Genomic DNA, 19,219 nt, shown 5'->3' with positions numbered 1-19,219 from the left:
TCTAATACTCCCACTGAAGTCAAGGCCTCCGTTCTTCTCCCCCCTACCTTTACATTTAGTATTTCTCTTGTAATCCTAACCATCTAAAGATTAGTTGTTTTAAACTTATAAAATAAAAATCCCCACTCTCCAAGGGAGGGATTACTCTGCTCTCTGTTACATCTCTCTTGCACGTGGAACATAGAAGGCAGAAGTAGAGTCCAACCGAGTGATGGCTAACCAAGTGATGAGTTGAAGGCTCTAGAAGTGGCTCCTGGGACAAGCTGCTAGCTAAGATTTTGCCTTTTGTCCCTAGCCAATTAGTTGAATTGTACACATCTCAGAGTAATGAACGAGTATGACAGAAATGAGAAAAAAAAAACTCTGCAAATATAAACAGCCAACCAAAATGAAATGATATCTAGCTAAGTTCTTGCTCTGTCCATAATTATTTCCTTGGCATTGAAATTAGTTTCATTAAATGACATGAAATATAGAGTACAGCTAAGCGGTATTATAAATACATACATTTAAATTATAACAGTGTGGCATTTTCAGTTGTTAGAAAGAGGATATTTTTACTCTACTGGGAAGAGTGTGAAGTTGCTTCTGGAAGTTGAATTAATTATATTTACGAAGCAATGAAAAGCAATCACATATAACTGTCTCTTTGTCTGTTATAGTCACAGATTTTGGCCTTTAGCCCCCAGGACAGATCAGGGACATGCTTCATTCCTCTACTGATCTCTGTTCTTTGCTTTCTGTGCCCTTGAACTTCTGTTGTTTGATGCTCGAGTCTGTAACAGATACAGAAGCCACCTTTTTTTTTTTAAATATATGTGGCAAGTACATATTGTGGTATTTACATGAATAGTTAAAACATTTGGAACAGCATGTGCTGAACACAGAAGAAAATGCACCATGTCTTCCTAAGGGTTTCTTTCTTCTTCATTTTAACAAAGATCAATGGAGACCATATGACCTTGATAGAACCAAAGGAATAAAGACTGATTAAAACTGTAAGATAAATTCAAATGCAAAGGAAAGCTAACTAGCTAAAAAAATGTTCTACCAAGAGAAGGTACTCAGTCCAAGCCACTCTTCCCTCACCCTCCTCAGTTTTCCAGAATGCTGCCCTCAGCTGCTGTGGACTTGGAAGAGTTGAATTTTGAGCTGCACCTTCACATTAGATTATGCTCAAGTTAGTGATGGTGATTTTGATAAGAATCAATAACATAGACTTTTACATACTGTAAAATTCTGCTAATGAAGGTCAGAGTTTATACATTTTTCTTAAGGCTTTAAATATTTTTTTAAAATTGATTGTTTGGGAATATCACATTATGCACCCCATTCACACCTCCCAGTCTTTTCATGTCTGCCCCCCCCCATTCCCAAAAAGGGAAAAGCAGGTCCATTTTGTGTTGTTTGTATACTTGCTGGAGCATGGTCAAATTTCTAATGTTCAGCATCCCGGCCACTCCACATCACCTGCAACCAAGAAAAGGTGAGTCTTTTTCCACCTGTATCCACACCAGAAGACAACAATTGAGGAGAGCCATTGGTTTTTAACAGCTATGACACCATAGCCACTTCTTTCAATCCTACCCTTTGAACAAACAAAATGAATACCAGCTGAGTAGATTCAACGTTTTTGTCATCTCTCACATTCTGCAGGTCTGCATAAAATCTGCTTCATAGTAGTTGGACTTGCTTAATTGTCTATAAATAGCCGTGGACTTATAGGGGCTGGCTACTTTAAGAAGGTTACCTAGGAATGGTTTCGTTTTATACCATGTAGTCTCTCATCTCTCACTGGGCCAGCATAAGCTTGTTGCCACGGAAACGCCTGGGACACAAGAGACATCTAGAAGCACAGTGGCGCTCTATAACAACTTCACATGCGTCATCTGTTGCTATCTTGAGGCCTAAGCAAGTCAAACTGATCTGCTTATAGACACTTTACACAACTCAGAGATCTAGGAAGATGTGAAAATTGGATACCCTTGAGTTCTCCCAGTTATTTATTTATTTATTTTTTTACCTGAAAGTGTCTCACAAAATCTCAGGCACATTGGAAATCCTACTGGTTATTAGGGCCTCTGACTTGATTAGGCGCATGAACCTTGATGGCTTGAGCACACATATACCTGAAAGCAGAGTGATTGTTTGAAGTGCCATGGAGATTTATGACTCCACGAGAAGATACCTGGAAATGAGATTTTCTTACTGCAGGAGATGGAGAAGATTGATGTACAACATTATACTAGGAGCTCATTATGGCCCAAGGTCAATGTTTCATTATAAGTTTGTGCAAATACTAGAGGTTTTTAATACTCTTATTTGCTATTAAATGTTGGTTTTCTATATGACAGGGATGCAATTTATATTTTTTTTCACTGTATTGGAAGATAAAAAAAAATCAAGACATCACAGTTTTAAAATGCCATTAAATGTGTTCTTTCACTTTGTTTAAATTGTTATGTGTAGCTCTCAACAGTGGACAACAGCTGCTAAAAATATATCTTGTATAAATAAATGTAAGGTTCCACAGAGCATGAAAGGAAACAAAACAGAGATATATAAATAAAGTGTCTGAAAAGCAATATGTTTGGAAAAACCAGAGGATAAATGTTAGCAAAATAGATCTTTAAATTTCCCAATAGTCCAAAAACAAACTAGTAATATACTTGCAGGGTATGCACAAGCAGGCATGTGTGTGTGAGTGTGTGTGTGTGTGTGTGTGTGTGTGTGTGTGTGTGTGTGTAATGTCCTTGGGGTTTTTGTTGTTGTTGTTTACTGGAAAATTGTTGGTAGGGGCAAAAATGGGTGACTAATACACCAGGTCCTCTGGGACACAAAGAATTGCATTAATCTAGTCTTTCATCTTACATTTGTTGTCATGGTTATTCATGCAAAAAATAAAGAGTTCTTTCTTTCCATTTGAACATGATGATAGTAACTAAAATACGTTTCTGGCTTTAAAAGTGTTTATCTCTGTGTCTATTTGAATGGTCACCACAGAAATCAGGACAATAATGCACACCAAAGCCAGGACCAAACTTTCAATAACACACAGTGCATGTGGAGTTGATGGTTTGTTTGCTTTATGATTAGCTTACAAAGTCAAAACTTTTATTTTTACAGCATTTTTATACATTGTTTTGATTGATAGTCCATAACTCCCTCATCTTCTTACCCCCTGCCCTGTCCTGACCAGCTGGGCCTTCCCTTCCCCCATTCATCCTTCACTTGAACATCCCTGTTCTATTGTTTTGCTACTTGCTTTCCTTCAAGCCCTGGCCCCGTCCTCATGAGCTCCTCTCTAAGGTTTTGTGGTGGAGTATGTGAATGTGATGCCATTCATATTGCAGCCTTGGCTCCTGGGATCTGTTCTCCTAATCCCAGGGAGAATTGGGGAAAATGTTCTTTATATGGCTGAAAGCAGAAGAAGCAGTCTTTCTCATCTTAATCACCTACATTTCCTGAACTGTTTCAATATATTTTTGACCAATCCTGTATATACCAGACAAAGTAATAAATGGACTCACTCAGAACAAACGCACTTTCCTTGATAACATCTTTTACTACATGAGGACCTGCTACTACCCATCTTGTCTGACTTTATTCCCTTACATGGTTCTTCTCATCTCTTGGTCAAGACTGCTCAGTTTGAAATAAATACACTTTGTCTTTCTTTAGACTTATATTCTAATGGTGATTTATGAACTTAGGAAACTTTTAAGATGTAAAATTTACATGAAAGTCAATGGAAAAGAAGTTATTCCACTAATGACAGATAACAATGAGTCCTCACAGTGTGCAGGTAGAGAGACTCTCTTGTGTACTGTGTGGAAGCATCTGTCAATAAAAAGCTGGTGTTCTACTACCAAAAGGTGGGAAATTGAAGGTGGGAATTCTGGCACAGAGAGAGGCACTCTGGGAAATAGGAAGAGGTGCAAAGATTTGCCACCCAGACTTCTGAGAAGACAGACATATAAAACTAAGGAGAGGTAACCAGCCATGTAGCACACATAGAATAAATAAACAGGTTATATGAATTATGAGCTAGTTGTGGAGCAAGCCCAAGGTTATGGCCTAGGCATCGTTCATAAATAACTGGAGTACAGGTAGAAAGACCGAGGTTACAATACCTGCCCTACGTCTAGTATGCTTATGTCACTCTCCGGTTTCCCTGTGCATTCATTATCTCTACTTTCAAATTTCTATCTCCATTTTCTAGCAAACTAAAGCACAGAGAGTTGAGGTGAGGTTTCCAAGGTTGCATGTGAAGTGGTAAGGCTGGGAATTAAACCCAAGCTGCCTTTGGCCTGAGCTTCTGGTCTCAACCAATTCACATTTTTTTTCCTAGATGAGCTGGGTGAGTTGTGTACCATTTCCTACTTAATGACTTTGCTGGAAATCTCTTCTTTAGCATCTCTGCCTTCTCCTTCTTTTTGTTTTCTTCTTCTTTTTCTTCTGACAACACTTAAGGTTTTTCTAATTTTATACAATACTCTATCTATCTATCTATCTATCTATCTATCTATCTATCTATCTATCTATCCAATAGAAATATATGGGAATATACCATATTGTATTGTGAATAAAGTGAATAAAAAGAATAAAAATGGGTTTAAATTTTTAAAACTTTATCCCAGTTAATAACAATCATCTCTAGCCCTATATAGGGCAATTGTCTTGGATATTATTTCTATATTTAATACTCAGTTGAAAGGAGAGATTGCATGATCCCAACCATGATGATTTCAGGTAGTTCTCTTGACACCGCCTTTTCTGTTTCTGAATCTTAATTGGCTATACCCTTTCTTTATCAGTTGCCTATGGATTATTATTAAGTGGTGACATAAATTGGATGGTGCAGTTCTTTTATGAATATTATAGTGTCTATATGTTTCATAGTTTAGAAGATGTCATAAATTTACAGTATCTGCTTAATCTGAAGAAATGACATTAAGAAGAAATTATATGAGGCCACTGTTACTGATGTTTCTCTGAGCACTTAACAGTACCAACCTTGTTTTAATTATTTTCCATGTCCCAAAGGACTCAATGCTTTCTCAGCTACTCTTCCGGGTATTCAGATTGAGCCAATCAATTATTAAAATAGAAACAAGCTCCTTTTGCGAATCATCCAGAAGTCTTAATAGTCTGCTTGTTTGATAAATGACTTGTAGAAATATTTTACTCATCCTGTTTGACAGATGTTGTATGCTCAGTAAGAATGATGAATGTACTCTCTGCCTCCAGCAGGGTTGTGTCTATAGTGCATTTTCTCTAGTTTCAACATTGTAGGTGTCAGGGGTTTCTTGATCTTAATAATAAACAAATTTTGCCTAAAAAGTTTTATTGTTTGGCCTTGGTTGACAAGCCTATAGAAACTGTTAACATATATATATATATATATATATATATATATATATATATATATATATATATATATTGTTCATGTACACATAATATATACACACCTTTAAACACACATATACATACATATATAAACATACATATACATAAACACACACACACGTGTGTGTGTGTGTGTGTACATGAAGTAAAATTGTACTTGGTAGCTTGTTAATAATTAATAGCCTTACATCCAAATGAACTCTTTGGTGGAAGAAAAATATTGATGCCATATTCAGCTATCTACAGAATGTGAGTTTGTAACTGGGGACCTAATTTGAAGATGATATTAATAACAAAAAATAGAATAGCTGCTGTTCAGATGTTTAGGTCACATAGGGCAATTTAGGAATTAATCCTATCTGTGGGATTCTTTTATGGTCAGGAGAGGGCACTTCATCGTGGGCTTTGTGGCCAGAGGCCTGGCTTGCATTTGAATTCTTATTTTCAAACTCTGTGTGACCTGAATTTCCAAAAGCCTGAGATGTAAGCCTCTATTACAGGCAACTCTCACACTGTGATGTGGAGAATACATTCATCAACCCATGCAAACCCTGCCTCCTTGTGATGACCTGATTCTTTCTTATGCATGGGTCTGGTGGCAGATCTTTTAGGACACAGATTATGTCTTGCTAATGTGTATTTCCTGTCCTGGGCTAGGGTAGCCATTAGGGAAAATTAGTATATTAATTTGTTAGTGATGATTATAATGAAAACAAATCAGGCTGTGCTTTCTTCTTCTTTTCTATAGAACACAAGGATATTGGCTCTTTTCAAATCCAGGCTTACTTTTTTCAATATTCCCTGAGAGTCCCTAGAACTGTCACATTTTAAATATCCATTCATCTTTTTTTTTCCTTCTCTGCTGGACCCCAAGTGACTCATCTGATGCCCACATGAAGGTCATGAACTTCAGTTCCCTTGAAATCGCAACTTTTCCAAGAGCTTTTCTAGGGCGGTGATTCTGAGGACAATCATAGTGCAGACCATGGGACTGTCTCCTGTAGAATCAGACAGAGCATCTGATTTCTTTACTTTATCACCCTGACATTAAAGATAAACCAGCACACCTAAAATTCTCTGAACAAACTACCTGTTATCCTTGCAGTACTTGTAAATATAACATGTTGTAGTTTTACTTACATTCATTGGTTAAAGAATGGTACATATTATGTAGTCTGAAGTTTTGTAAACACACGACAAAGAGACAAAGTAATAACTGAGCCAATTAAATGTGGTCCACAAGAGGACTTTACTGGAGATAAAGGGAGTATGACAGAAATGGGGATGCTGTTGATTTTGTGATTAATATATCATCTCCTGAATATTTTTAAGGAATATGTAAAAAAATCAAGATATGCTCAGTCAAGAATCCAGGAACAATAAGGGAGTTGCATTTGGAAAAGAGAGTAAGTATCTGGGTCATAGAGCAACACCAAAGTAAAGGCAGTCACTTTGTGGAAGGCTTGATTAAACCTGTCAGAGGTCCAAAGGTGTCACTAATTGATGAGCTGTCAGAGAGGGGATAATCATAATAGAATGGATTTTAATTTTCTGCAAGCAAAGCCTAATTCCCTAAAACATCTTGTTTAAGCTGAGAAGTACTTGAAAGCAAGGTGACCTAGTTTCCACCACTCCAATCAGTCACAGAGAACTGCCATTTTTGAAGAGTGACTCATTGAGGGAAAGTGGCTAAGTCGTTGCAGTATCCTAAAGAGAAAAGAACTGACAAGGTTCTACTGTAGGTAGCCCAAAAGGAGTGGCAAGCATCCTGGGTAGCTGCTGACATTGTCCTTTCTCAAAAGCTACTTACCTAAATGGGAAATTGGGGTGGGAAATCAGTCACCTAAACTCCAGCAGACAAACCTGAATCACTTCAAGGAGTGAATTATTCCTACATCTGACTCTTGGACGTCACTCAGCTCACTAAGAAGTGGGCCATAGCCTGAGGCCATGAACTGTCATCCATCAAACTTCCTGTTTTTACTGTAGTACTAAAGAGAAGGACAGCATGGAAGTGCCAAGAGCGTTCTTTATGCAAGGAAGATATGCAGTCAAGGGAAGAAAAGCTTTCAGAAGAATCTCTGTGCCACAAAATCTTACACGGAGGTTCTATTTGATTTTTACTTTTGTAAAAATGTAAGTAAATTTCATTGATTGATTTTCCCCTTGTAAATGATATATTTAACATGGCATAATGTTATTATTAATAAATCATAATACATATTAAAAACTTAACAGAAGTCCTTGTCAGTATAACTGGGAAGAGAAACAATTGAAAGCCTTTATTTTCTAATCTATATGTGACTACACAGAACATTCCACTGACTCTAAATAAACATATGTGAGAAATCAAGAATGTCTGTTACAAGATCAGCATAGAAGGTACTATACAGTTTTAACATATGAGTAGAATAAATCAGGATTGCAAAACCCACAGTATACATATTTACATGTGTATTACTAGACACTCATGTATGTGTGTGTGCATATTGTTTCGAGGCAATCAATGTCAATTGTTTTAATGTTGAATATTGAGTATTTTCTGAATAGATGATGTCTAATAGAATAGAAACTTGCTTTATATTACATTAGTCTATTTAAATTTTACACATTAAAAATCCATATAAATTGTACATTGTATTTTGTAGAAATTACACATAATGTTCCTTATATATTATCCTTTCCCCTAAGGTATTTTTATATTTTGCACTAATTTTGTGCAGGGGGAGGAAATTACATACATGAATACTCTATTTATAACATTTTTACCTCTCACACTCCCCACTAGAACTCTTCCTGCCTCACTATTCCCTTTCAACTTCATGGACTCTTCTTTAATTATTAGATAGATAGATAGATAGATAGATAGATAGATAGATAGACACATCCACATACATAAATATACAATACAACCTGTTGAGTCCATTTAGTGTTTATATATATATATATATATATATATAAATTTAAGGATGACTACTTAGGGTTAGGTATGAAGGGCTCATCCCTGAAGAAGACTAATTCTCCCCATCTCAGCAGCCATTAAGTGATTGTTTTGTTGTTGCTATTTGTTTCTTTGTTGTTTGTTTTCTGCTGTTTTTGAATCTAGGAGTAGGACCCATGATTTTTTTTTTCATTCATGCTAGGATGCTACTGGAATTGTTATTATTGTTAAGATTTCATGAGTGTAACTCGTTGTCATATATAGAGGATACAATCTTGCAAGAGGCCTCTTAATCCTCTTAACTCCTTCACCATGTTCTCTTTATCTAATGAGTAGGGGGTGTATTGTAATTGGGCTAGGTGTCTGAAGAATCTGTTCTGTGCATTATTATCAGCTCCAAAAGAAAAGTGTGTGTGGATAGATAGATAGATAGATAGATAGATAGATAGATAGATAGATACACACATCCACATATCCATAAATATACAATACAACCGGTTGAGTCCATTTAGTGTTATATATAATCAATTGGGAATTATATTGGTTTAGGAATGTGGCAGGAATATGCTTTCATTAGAGTCCACGATGTCATTAGTCACAGACATCACTAAGTTTACAGTATCAGTCAGTCATGAATTCTCTCCTATTGAAGAGAAATTAAATCCATTTAAACAACTGTTGGTTACCTCAAAGATATAAGTGCCACTATAGCACCATTAGGTCTGTCTTGCTTTGGTAGTCATTGTGGTTCATGGGTTTTACTCAGGTAAGACTGTTTATTGTTTTCTGTCTTGTTAGCGTGCATTCTGGGTCAATTCGAAATCAATACCTTCAAGTTCTGTGTCTAAAGTATGTGTAGTCTTCTTCAATATAATCTTACCTTCATGTTTTTTTTTTTTTTTTTTTTTTTTTTTTTTTTGTGGCAACCAAGAAAAACACTAGTCTATATTGTTTTCAGAGTCTTTTTCACTCACTTGAACAGCAATGCGAAGGAATGTTTTCCATGTCTGACACTGGGGTTTTGTTAATAGTCTGTGAGTCTTGCTCTCAAAGAAGATACTTTATGACAATGCATAATTCTTAAAATATTCCTCATATTTTCCTTTGTTAAAGAAGAAAAACAGTATAATAGATCAACCTTTGGAAGTGAAGACTACAATGTAATCTTGCTCCTTTCATATTTCAGTGAGTTCAGGCACTGTAAAGAAACACAAGACAACGGCCCACAGTAATGTGAACTTGTTGACTTAGGTGAACATAAATAAGATGTCAAAAAGAAATGTTATTATCTTCTGCATTCTTTTCTTATGTGTACTTGATATTTAGTTATTTCTTGGTCTCAGGTAGACAGTTTGTTCTCCTAACTTGTTCATTCTTCCGAGTTCTAAATTTTAATAGTATCATTTGAGTAATTATGATGCCCAGCTATCCTTGAAAAGATCAGAACTCTAATTATTACATACTTCCTACATCTTGGCTCTGGTTCTGACCTAGAAGCCAGACTGAGGCAAAATATGTTGGTGTTGTACACTATTTGAATAGAATTTTGGCTTCTTATCAACTGGATTACTGAACCTTTAAGGTGTAACCATAGAGAAATAAATGAATAGAAGAGAGATATAACCCTATATGACTCAATAATCTCTACCTATAAGTTGTAGGAGATCAAAATTAGCTGTTTCTTTCATAGGACCTGCATTATTCATAGGGAATGATCCTGTAATAAAATCAAATATAGACTTTATTTCCTAGTTTCTGACATATAGCTAGTAAAACCCTTGGGATCTCTAAAGTGATTAGTATCATTAGTATGCTAATGAAATAATTTGGCTGGGAACCTCTTGACAGTCTCATCTTAGGGGCCAGACTCCAGATAAATCTTGTCATATTTAGAGTGTTGACATTTTCATGTCATCCCGGACCCAGGGAATTGAATCCAGCAGCCAGTACACAATGATTTAATCAAACATACTACTAAGGAAACCTCCATAAAACTCCTTAAATAATAGAAATTTAAGAGCTTCAAGGTTTAACTCCTTGAGTATTGAAAAGACCTGCAGCTCAGAACACCCTAACATGTGCTATGCATCTCTTAATGTGGTTGAGTTGTACTCCTCATAATAAACATATAACAGTGTTGGGGGCCGACTTTTAGCAGAAAAGCGGCTATCAGCTTTGCAGCCATCTTGAGCCATATACCCTGACATGAGACTTGGATTACAATAGCCTACAACAGCTGAGCACACTCTGATAATCTTGGTTTAGATACCTTGGGTGTGTGAGATTAAAGGTGTGTGAGATTAAAGGTGTGTAACTTAGAAGTGTAGAGATCAGAGTTAGAGACAAGACCTAAGGGCATGATTATAGGTGTGACTTAGAGGCATGGCTTAGAAGTGAGACATATAAAAGGCAGAGACAGAACAGATCAGAATCAGACAGAGGAGACACTTTTAGCAGACACTTAGAGGAAGAGAGACTGAAGAATAAACGGGATTGAAACACACTCTGTCTGGTCTCCATTCTTCGAGTCCGCCCTCACCCTCTCTCTTGCTGAACCCCGACCCGCGGACTGGAGTGGCAGCTTGGACTGGGATACAGTGGCCGCCAAACGCGGGGCAGCCCGGGCCTCAACATTTTGCTCAGGCTGCGACATTTTTTGGCCACCCGAACGTGGGGCTAGTGCGGTTCCCAACATAACAGTATACTTACAAATGTAAATTGTTTTACAATATTTTACAAGTCATTACAGTGATTTAATGCATAGTTGTTGAAATTTTTGTCTGTCTGAGCAGAAATGTTGATAGTCTGGCCACCCCATTTTTTGCTGGCATCTAAAATGTAGGCACTCTTTCAGGCTCTGTCTTGAAACAATGGCCTGGTAGTTTTGGTTTCATTTGTTCCATGAGTCCATGAAGAAAGGCTATGGCTGGTTTAACTTCAAAACTTTATTTACTATAGCACCTCACCATACTCTATGATATGATGTTTGACATTTGTCATTGGTCTTGCCATACACTGATCACCATGTTGCATCATTCTAACTCTATTAACATGCTATGTCTTGTCTATGAGGTATAGCTTTGATGGCCATTGGGATGTCTTGTGTGTTATAATGGTATGTGGAACAAGATAGTCACACAAGTATTTGTGGAATATATGTGTGCGTTAAGTGATATTTGATGATAATAATTGAAACTTGCTGTTCTGTTCAGCTTTTATATAGTCATATAGGTGTTGTAGAAATTATTTAATCCCAAACTGGGGTTTCTATATTGCCTTTAACCATTCATTTTTCCCAGATAAAATACATACATACACACACACACACACACACACACACACACACACACACACACACAGCCTTTATATTTACAATAAGCTGTAAATAGCATAAGATCTAGGCAGATATCTACTCTCTCTGTTATTAGAATCTACTTTCCTGTCAATAACCCCAAGTTATTATTTACTATGTTTCATCTGGACTGCTTATAACTCCAATTTGCCAGCCCCTCATGGCCAAGTTTTTATGGCTCACCTAAAAACTTTCATGGGTTCATGGCAGACTTCTCTCTCTTCCTCCACTTTCTTCTTTCTTGTGGTTCCTCTCCAACTCCAAGCTCAAGAAATCTAAACCCCATCTATGTCTCTTCTCCCCAACTATTGGCTGTTGGCATCTTTATTTGCCAATCAGAAATAACTTTGGGGCAGAGTAACTTAGGTCTATGTGCAGCCTCCAGGTCTTGGGGCCTGTACTTGTCATTACAACAGTAAGCAGGACAACTCTCAACATATAGGGGCTACAATAATAAAATAAGATGAATATTGTGATAGTTTGAATAACAGTAACTCCTATAGGCTCATAGGGAGTGGCACAATGGATGAAGAGGTGTGGTTTTGTTGGAGGAAGTGTGCCATAGGTGGTAGGCTTTGATGTTCCAGAAGCTCAAGCCAGGCCTGGAATCACTTTCTTCCAGTTGCTTGCTGATCTGGACACAGAACTCTCCAGCACCATGTCTGCCTGAATGCTGTCATACTTCTTGCCATGACAATAATGGACTAAACCTCTGAACCTGTAAGGCAGCCCCCACAGAATATTTTCCTTTATAAGAGTTGTCATGGTCATAGAATCTATTCACAGCAAAACAAAACAAAACAAAACACAACTAAGACTGATATATTAAGTTACAACAGATTCAACTATTATGTATCCTGAGTAATGACTATTTTTATGTACAGTTAGTAGATGATGAGATGAAACTCTGATGTTACAACTGAGGCACGAGAATGAGGGGTTTCCCATTTTTTGAGATTTTTGTACCTGATGTGAACATCTCTCAGAGTAGAAAGGTTTCTATCTATCTATGTGGTAGATTTCGTTTATTGCTTATATTATGTTAACCGGGTTCCCAAATTACAAGGAATTCTCACATCTACATGTCAGGCGCAGGCTTAGTTGGCTCTAATTGGTCAATAAAGTTGCCAGTGGCCAATGGCTGGGCAGGTAGACAGGGGCGGGACTTTAGATTTCCTGGGCAAGGGAACTCAGAGAAAAAAGAAAGATTTAGAATAGCCATGCCAGGGAAGCAGGAGGATCAGATTTGAGAGCTGCAGGAGAGAATGCATGAATCCCTGTAAGATCTGGGGGTAAGAGCAGCCTCAGTGACCCCTCCCTCAATTGGGTCTGGGGTAACAAAGATAGAATATAGATTTTAGTAAGTAATAATTCAGGCATATCAGAGTGTAGGCATTAGCAACATAGAAGTTTGGGAGTGCCCAAACATTGGGCTGATTTTGGCATATTAAATTATAACTCTCTCTCTCTCTCTCTCTCTCTCTCTCTCTCTCTCTCTCTCTCTCTCCCTCCCTCCCTCCCTCCCTCCCTCTCTCTTTATGTGTGTGTCTGTGTGTGTGTGTGTTTCTGGAAACCACAATGTTGGACGGGTGTCGAGGAACATGTGCCACCACCAGTGAGGCAGTTTGAGTATCATTAATAATAAAACGTATCTATTTATCTGTCTTTTTGTCTACCTATGTATCAACTATTTATCTATTTACTTCTCTGTTTATTTTATTTTTTTAAAGACAGGGTCTCTCTACAAAGTTCTGTCTGACTCAGAACTCACTATATAGACCAAACTGGTCTTAAACTCAGAGATTTTCCTGCCTCTGCCTCCTATGTGTTGGGATTAAAGGTATGTTTCACTCTACCTGGTTAGCAGAAAAGTTTCAATATCTACTTTCTTTCTTTAAGTTTTCTGTTGACCTCAGAGTTACAGCTACTCTGGTTTTCATTAACACTTCTAAAATAAGGGTAAGACAAGTCACATCTATGTCTTGTGCCCAGATCTGGGAAACATGAGAAGTAAACACAATTTCATATCATCAGTTCACTGGTAGTAAATCAATGAACAAAGCACAGAAATCAGTGACTGTATCATGTTCTCCTGCTTATAAAGCAGACAGAGTAAACAGCTATAGAGATATACTTGTTAAAAGAAAAAATAAAAATAAAAATCTATGTCTTAGGTGACCTCAAGCCTCCAGTGAATGTTATCTAGTTTAAAAATGATACCACAAGAAAAATGGGGGTAAGCAAAATCATGGCTGTAATATTTTTTTCCTACAGTTGTGTTTTGAAGTACTCCAAGTTTTGAAACTATAAGAAACAAACATCTAAGAATGGTGATCCAATCTTTTTACTTGTCACCAAGTTATATGACCAACATAAACTATCAAATTCTAAATTAATGGAGATTCACACAAAAGCTATTTTACTTTAAATGAGATGTTATATAGACACGACTGGAATCCAGTCATCTGAAGTTATAAGCAGAAATAAATAGAAATAATACTATTCTTTGAGTTCATCGGCCTAATGAATTTGAATAGTTAGAATGCATGGTTTCATAAACATACACTATGAAATTATCACAATAATCAAGCTCATTAAAATCTATCATCTCCTGTAGTTAATTTTCTGTGGAAAATGCTTCAAACAGCTTTCTTAGTAAGCCTCAAGTATGCAATATGGTACTATGAACAGTCCTTATTGTGCTAGAAATTAGATCTGCAAAAGTCACTTAGCCTATAAGAAAAAATGTGTACCCTATTGCTTAAAAAAATACCATTCTTGATCCCATTATCCCTTGGCAATTATACTCTGTTTTATTGAACCTAGAGGACATTATGTTAACTGAAACAAGCCAGGCACAAAAGGCAAACTCTGGATGATCCCATTTTCATATAGAAATTAGAGAACCTGACCTTTTTCCAGTTTTAAAAATCCATTGGTTATCAGGAGGTAAGAGAAATATTTGTCAATGTGCTTTCTAGGTTAGTTCAAAGTGTGCTAGCAAGGTTTCAGTAATCTCCACTTGTTGCTAATGAATCCATATAACTCAAAATGATTTGAAAGCATAGTTCTTGCACATTTAATAATGTGCAAAGAAAATATTCTTCAGGCATATTATCCTCAGGAAATTATGAATCCATCAATTTTATAATCCTGGCCCAACAAATTGCCTCCTTAATGAAACTGGCTCTCATGCCTTTACTTGAGCAGGATGTCTCTTTTTGTAAACTCTGACATAAAGTACCCAGAGCTGAATTAGATACTTGAAGTGGAGTGGGAAGAAAGTAGACACTTCCCATCCCTCGAGACTTGATGTGAGGCAGACAGTCGTCAAACACACACAGTTTTATTTTTAATTGCAGAAGTGAATGAGTGTTGGGGAAATAAAGAAATTAGGTGTCATAAGAAAGACTGCATAATTAAAATGCTAAGACATCGACAGAAGAGACAGTTAAGATTTTACGTTGGTAAGAGTTAGTTAGGCTAACAGAGGGGGTGGGTAAAGCCAAATGACTTGGTGGGCACTATTCCGAGGCTGGAGGCTCTGAGTCTATTCAGCATAGTTTCTTGGGCATCTGAGATATCAGATCGATGTGTTGGATCACAGGGTGTGGTATAATCTTTAGAGTATATCCTTTTAGAAAATTTCAGAGGTAAATTTGCTAAATGATATGTTGAGTAACAATGGGCAGAGAATGGAGGGGACGTGAAGAGGAGACTTTTCCAGTTGCATTCTTTCCACTGTACTTTCATGTAATTCATAGAGCAGGACATCGAGGGAGGGGCTTTTAAATAAGCTCACTCTGTGTGTGTGTGTGTGTGTGTGTGTGTGTGTGTCTGTGTGCGCATGTGTTGTGATTCAGTCACACCAACCACTTCCTAGAGTCCTTTGTAATCCTAATAGTAACACCAACAAAAGCTAAGAATTAGATAGTTCTGCCTGGAGCCACAATGATGTTCTTTTATAAACTACGTAATTTTACCTTTTGCCAAAGATACTTCCTAGTATTACATGTGTTAGCTTCTTTTTATTAGCTTGTAGGGTTAAGAACTCTTCACTGACAAAGACAGTGAATTAGAGGGAAATTAATGTCTGCAGGTTCTCAGAATCCTAGAAAGTAACAGAGGTGGGATTCAAACCTACTTTATTCCAATACTCACACTCCTAACTACTACCTTGTGTTGCAATATAAACTAAGCACATTTGCACACCTAAAACTGAGACTATGATATAAATAGAAATATAAACAAAATAGAAGTAGGAACAAAAGTAACTAATTTAGATTTTGAAAGAGAGGAACTGAAAGGAGGCCTGGGAAGATAAGAGAGAAACATGGCTATATTTTGCTTGTTAAATAACATCAGGTATTAATAATAGAATTGAAGTAATGAGCCCAATTCAGAAGTCTGTTTTCATTCCAGAAAGTGTTTTGAATCACAGCTAGCTCTTGTTGTCCAGGACATTCAGCCCTAAAGCACACCACACATACTCAGGACAGGGTGCTTGTCCAACATTGTTTACAGTGTATGAAGGTTTGCTGAATAATCAGCAGAAGCTATGTCTCCCTGCTTCATAAGCCACTGGGTAGCAAAGGTGACATTTGGGGTCTCTGTGATGTTGGTCATAGGTGGCCAGGAGCAAATTCAAGTCCCTGCATATGCCTTAGTATCAATTATTAATGCCTTTAGCATCTGCTATAATGGTTTTCTCAATTGTAATTTATACATAACAAAAGGCTTTCCTGAAGATTAAATAATTGTGGTGCCTGAAAATTGATTTATTGTGCCATAACTTTCATAAAATCTGCTTTGCCTTTGCTAAAAGTTGTGGGGAGCTGACAGAAGGTGGCTATCATCCTTGCAGCCATCTTGAGCCATATACTCTGAAAAGAGACTTGATTATATCAGCCTACAACAGCTGAGCACACTCTGATAGCATCTTGGTTTAGATACGCAGGATCTTCCCTTGGGTGTGTGAGACTTAAAGCTGTGATTTAGAGTGGAGACTTAAGGGCATAAGGGCGTGACTTAGAGATCAGATTTAGAGATAAGACCTAAGGGTGTGACTTAAGGGCATGACTTAAGGGCATGGCTTAGAAGTGAGACATAAAAGGCGAGAGGCAGACAAAAGAGTACAGTACAACTTGGAGTAGGAATTAGGCATTGAGGAAGAAGACACTTGGACTAGAGAACTTGGAAGAAGAATTATTATTAGGTAGTAGGCACTTAGCACTTGGAGAAAGAACTTGGAACTTGGAGGGACTAGGGACTAGGAACTAGGGACTAGGAACTAGGGACTAGGAACTCAAGACTTGGGACTTGGACTAAGAAGAGAGACTGAAGAATAAACGGGATTGAATCACACTCTGTCTAGTCTCTATTCTTCAAGTCTGTCCTCTCTTTCTTGCTGAATCCCGACCTGCAGACCAGAGCAGCTTGGGGCAGTGTGGGCTCTAACAGTTTAGCCCCCAAGGCTTTGGCAGTGCGAGTTCCAACATTGATAGAGCGGTCCCCAACATTTTGGCCCCCGAACGTGAGCTAGAGTGGCTCACAACACTTTTGGCACTCAATGTGGGGTAGCTCGGGCCACAACAAGAAGTAATGTATGCCCATGATTTTGGAAGTTAAGTGGTAATGTTTAGGTTATACTGAAAGCCAAGTATCCTCACCTACTTACTCCCTCTTTTCAATTTCTACCTCTATAGAAGCAATCAATTTTATCTTAGTTTCCCCTGACATATGCTCCATATACCTAAGCAGAATGCTTACATTATTTTTATTTTCTCTCTTTAAAAATATTCTCCATTAATTTCTTAAGACAAAAGATGACAATTTAACCATCGTATACATCCGTTCTTGCTGCCTCCATACCCAGGTTAATTTATGCATACACGTCTCCATAGCCTAACAGTTCAGTTTATCGTTCCTTCTGAATGTATCAGTGTCTTTACATTAAGGCTATGAAATCTAAGGCTAATCTATACATCTGCCACCATGTGTTTTGCTATGTACTGTCCTCATTCTCACCCAGCACAGCTTGAAGAAGATAATTGCCTATGGTTTTAGTTACTTAGCTTTTCTTTCCCTGTTCCTATCATTAAGAAACTCATAGAACTTTGAAGTCACTGTTAATAGGTTCATAGTCACCTTGTCTGTTATTTTTATTTGAGAGACTTATTTTTAAAGCCTCTGTCTTCTTCTCTGCCTCTGGAGGTCTGGACCTGCTGGATTTTGGAAATTGCTATCATGATCACCTGAGAACTCCTGATTCCAGGTGGTTCTCAACCTGTGGCCTTTGACCCCTTGGGGGCTGCATTTGAGATATTCTGAATATCAGATATTTACATTGTGATTCATAACAGTAGCAAAATTACAATTAAGAAGTAGAAACAAATATGTTTATATTTGGGGCTCACCACAACATGAGGATCTGTGCTAAAGGGTTGCAGCATTAGGAAGGCTGAGAGAACCCCTGTCCCAGTGGACCCTACTTCCTTTTTGATACCTCGGTTTTGTAAAAGAACAATCTTCAATATTATTTTTACCTTTTATTTAGTCTTCTCTCATATAATACAGCCCTCAGCCAGAGCTCCCCACCCTTTCATTCCTGTCATCCTCCCCACCCTGCTCTCTCCTGCAGATCACAGCTCCCCCATTTCCCTTCAGAAAAGAGCAGGGCTTCCAGGGATAGCAATGAAGCAAAGCATAAGATGAAACAAGACAAGGCACAAGCCCTCATATCAAGGCTGGACTAGCCAACCCAGTAGGAGGACAAGGGTCCTAAGAACAGACAAAAAAGTCAGAAGCACCCTACACCCACTGTTAAAAGTCCCATAAAGTCTAGATGCTAAACAACCACAGCATGTATGCAGAGGACCTAGCACAGACCCATGCAGGCTCCATGACTGCTGCCCCTATGAACCCTGCTTAGTTGACTCTCTTCAGTACTTTTTCAAACACAAGAGGAAACAGAATCTTGTTTGCTAGTTAATGTGGGTCATTGTTTTCTCACCACTATTGTTGGTGAGGACACAAGTCTGCCGGTGTGTTCTCTCCTGTAATATTTACTATTGCTTTGGCATATATCCATTAGCTGCTTGTAGCATTCCCTTGGGGTAGTCAAAGCTATCTCCTGGGAGTAATGTAAACCCTCAGTGGAAACTACCAGACTGTATTAAAAAAACAGGTAGATATCAGTCACTGAGTCTGATCATGTTTATTGTTCATTGTGCATGTCCAGTAGAGGTTGGCACAGTATCTTGTTCTTATAAAATTATTTAGAAATCAAATGAAAGATTTAATATTATCTTGCACTAGCACAATAATTAAAACTTAAGGTTAAAGGAGCAAAGAATTTTCAATGTCTTTGTTACTGACAAACACCAGACGTTCTATTGTAAGAATCAGTAAATAGGACTCATTTTTTTTATTTCCAAGAAAGAGAAGGAAACAGTAGTTCCCACAGTCTCTTCTTACGAAAATATTTTCATTCCATCCTTGCTAATTGTCTGGTTAAT

This window comes from Arvicanthis niloticus, chromosome 7, assembly GCF_011762505.2.
Source record: "Arvicanthis niloticus isolate mArvNil1 chromosome 7, mArvNil1.pat.X, whole genome shotgun sequence".
In the NCBI taxonomy this organism is placed as follows: Eukaryota; Metazoa; Chordata; class Mammalia; order Rodentia; family Muridae; genus Arvicanthis; species Arvicanthis niloticus.
Note: the sequence above shows the minus strand (reverse complement) of the source record.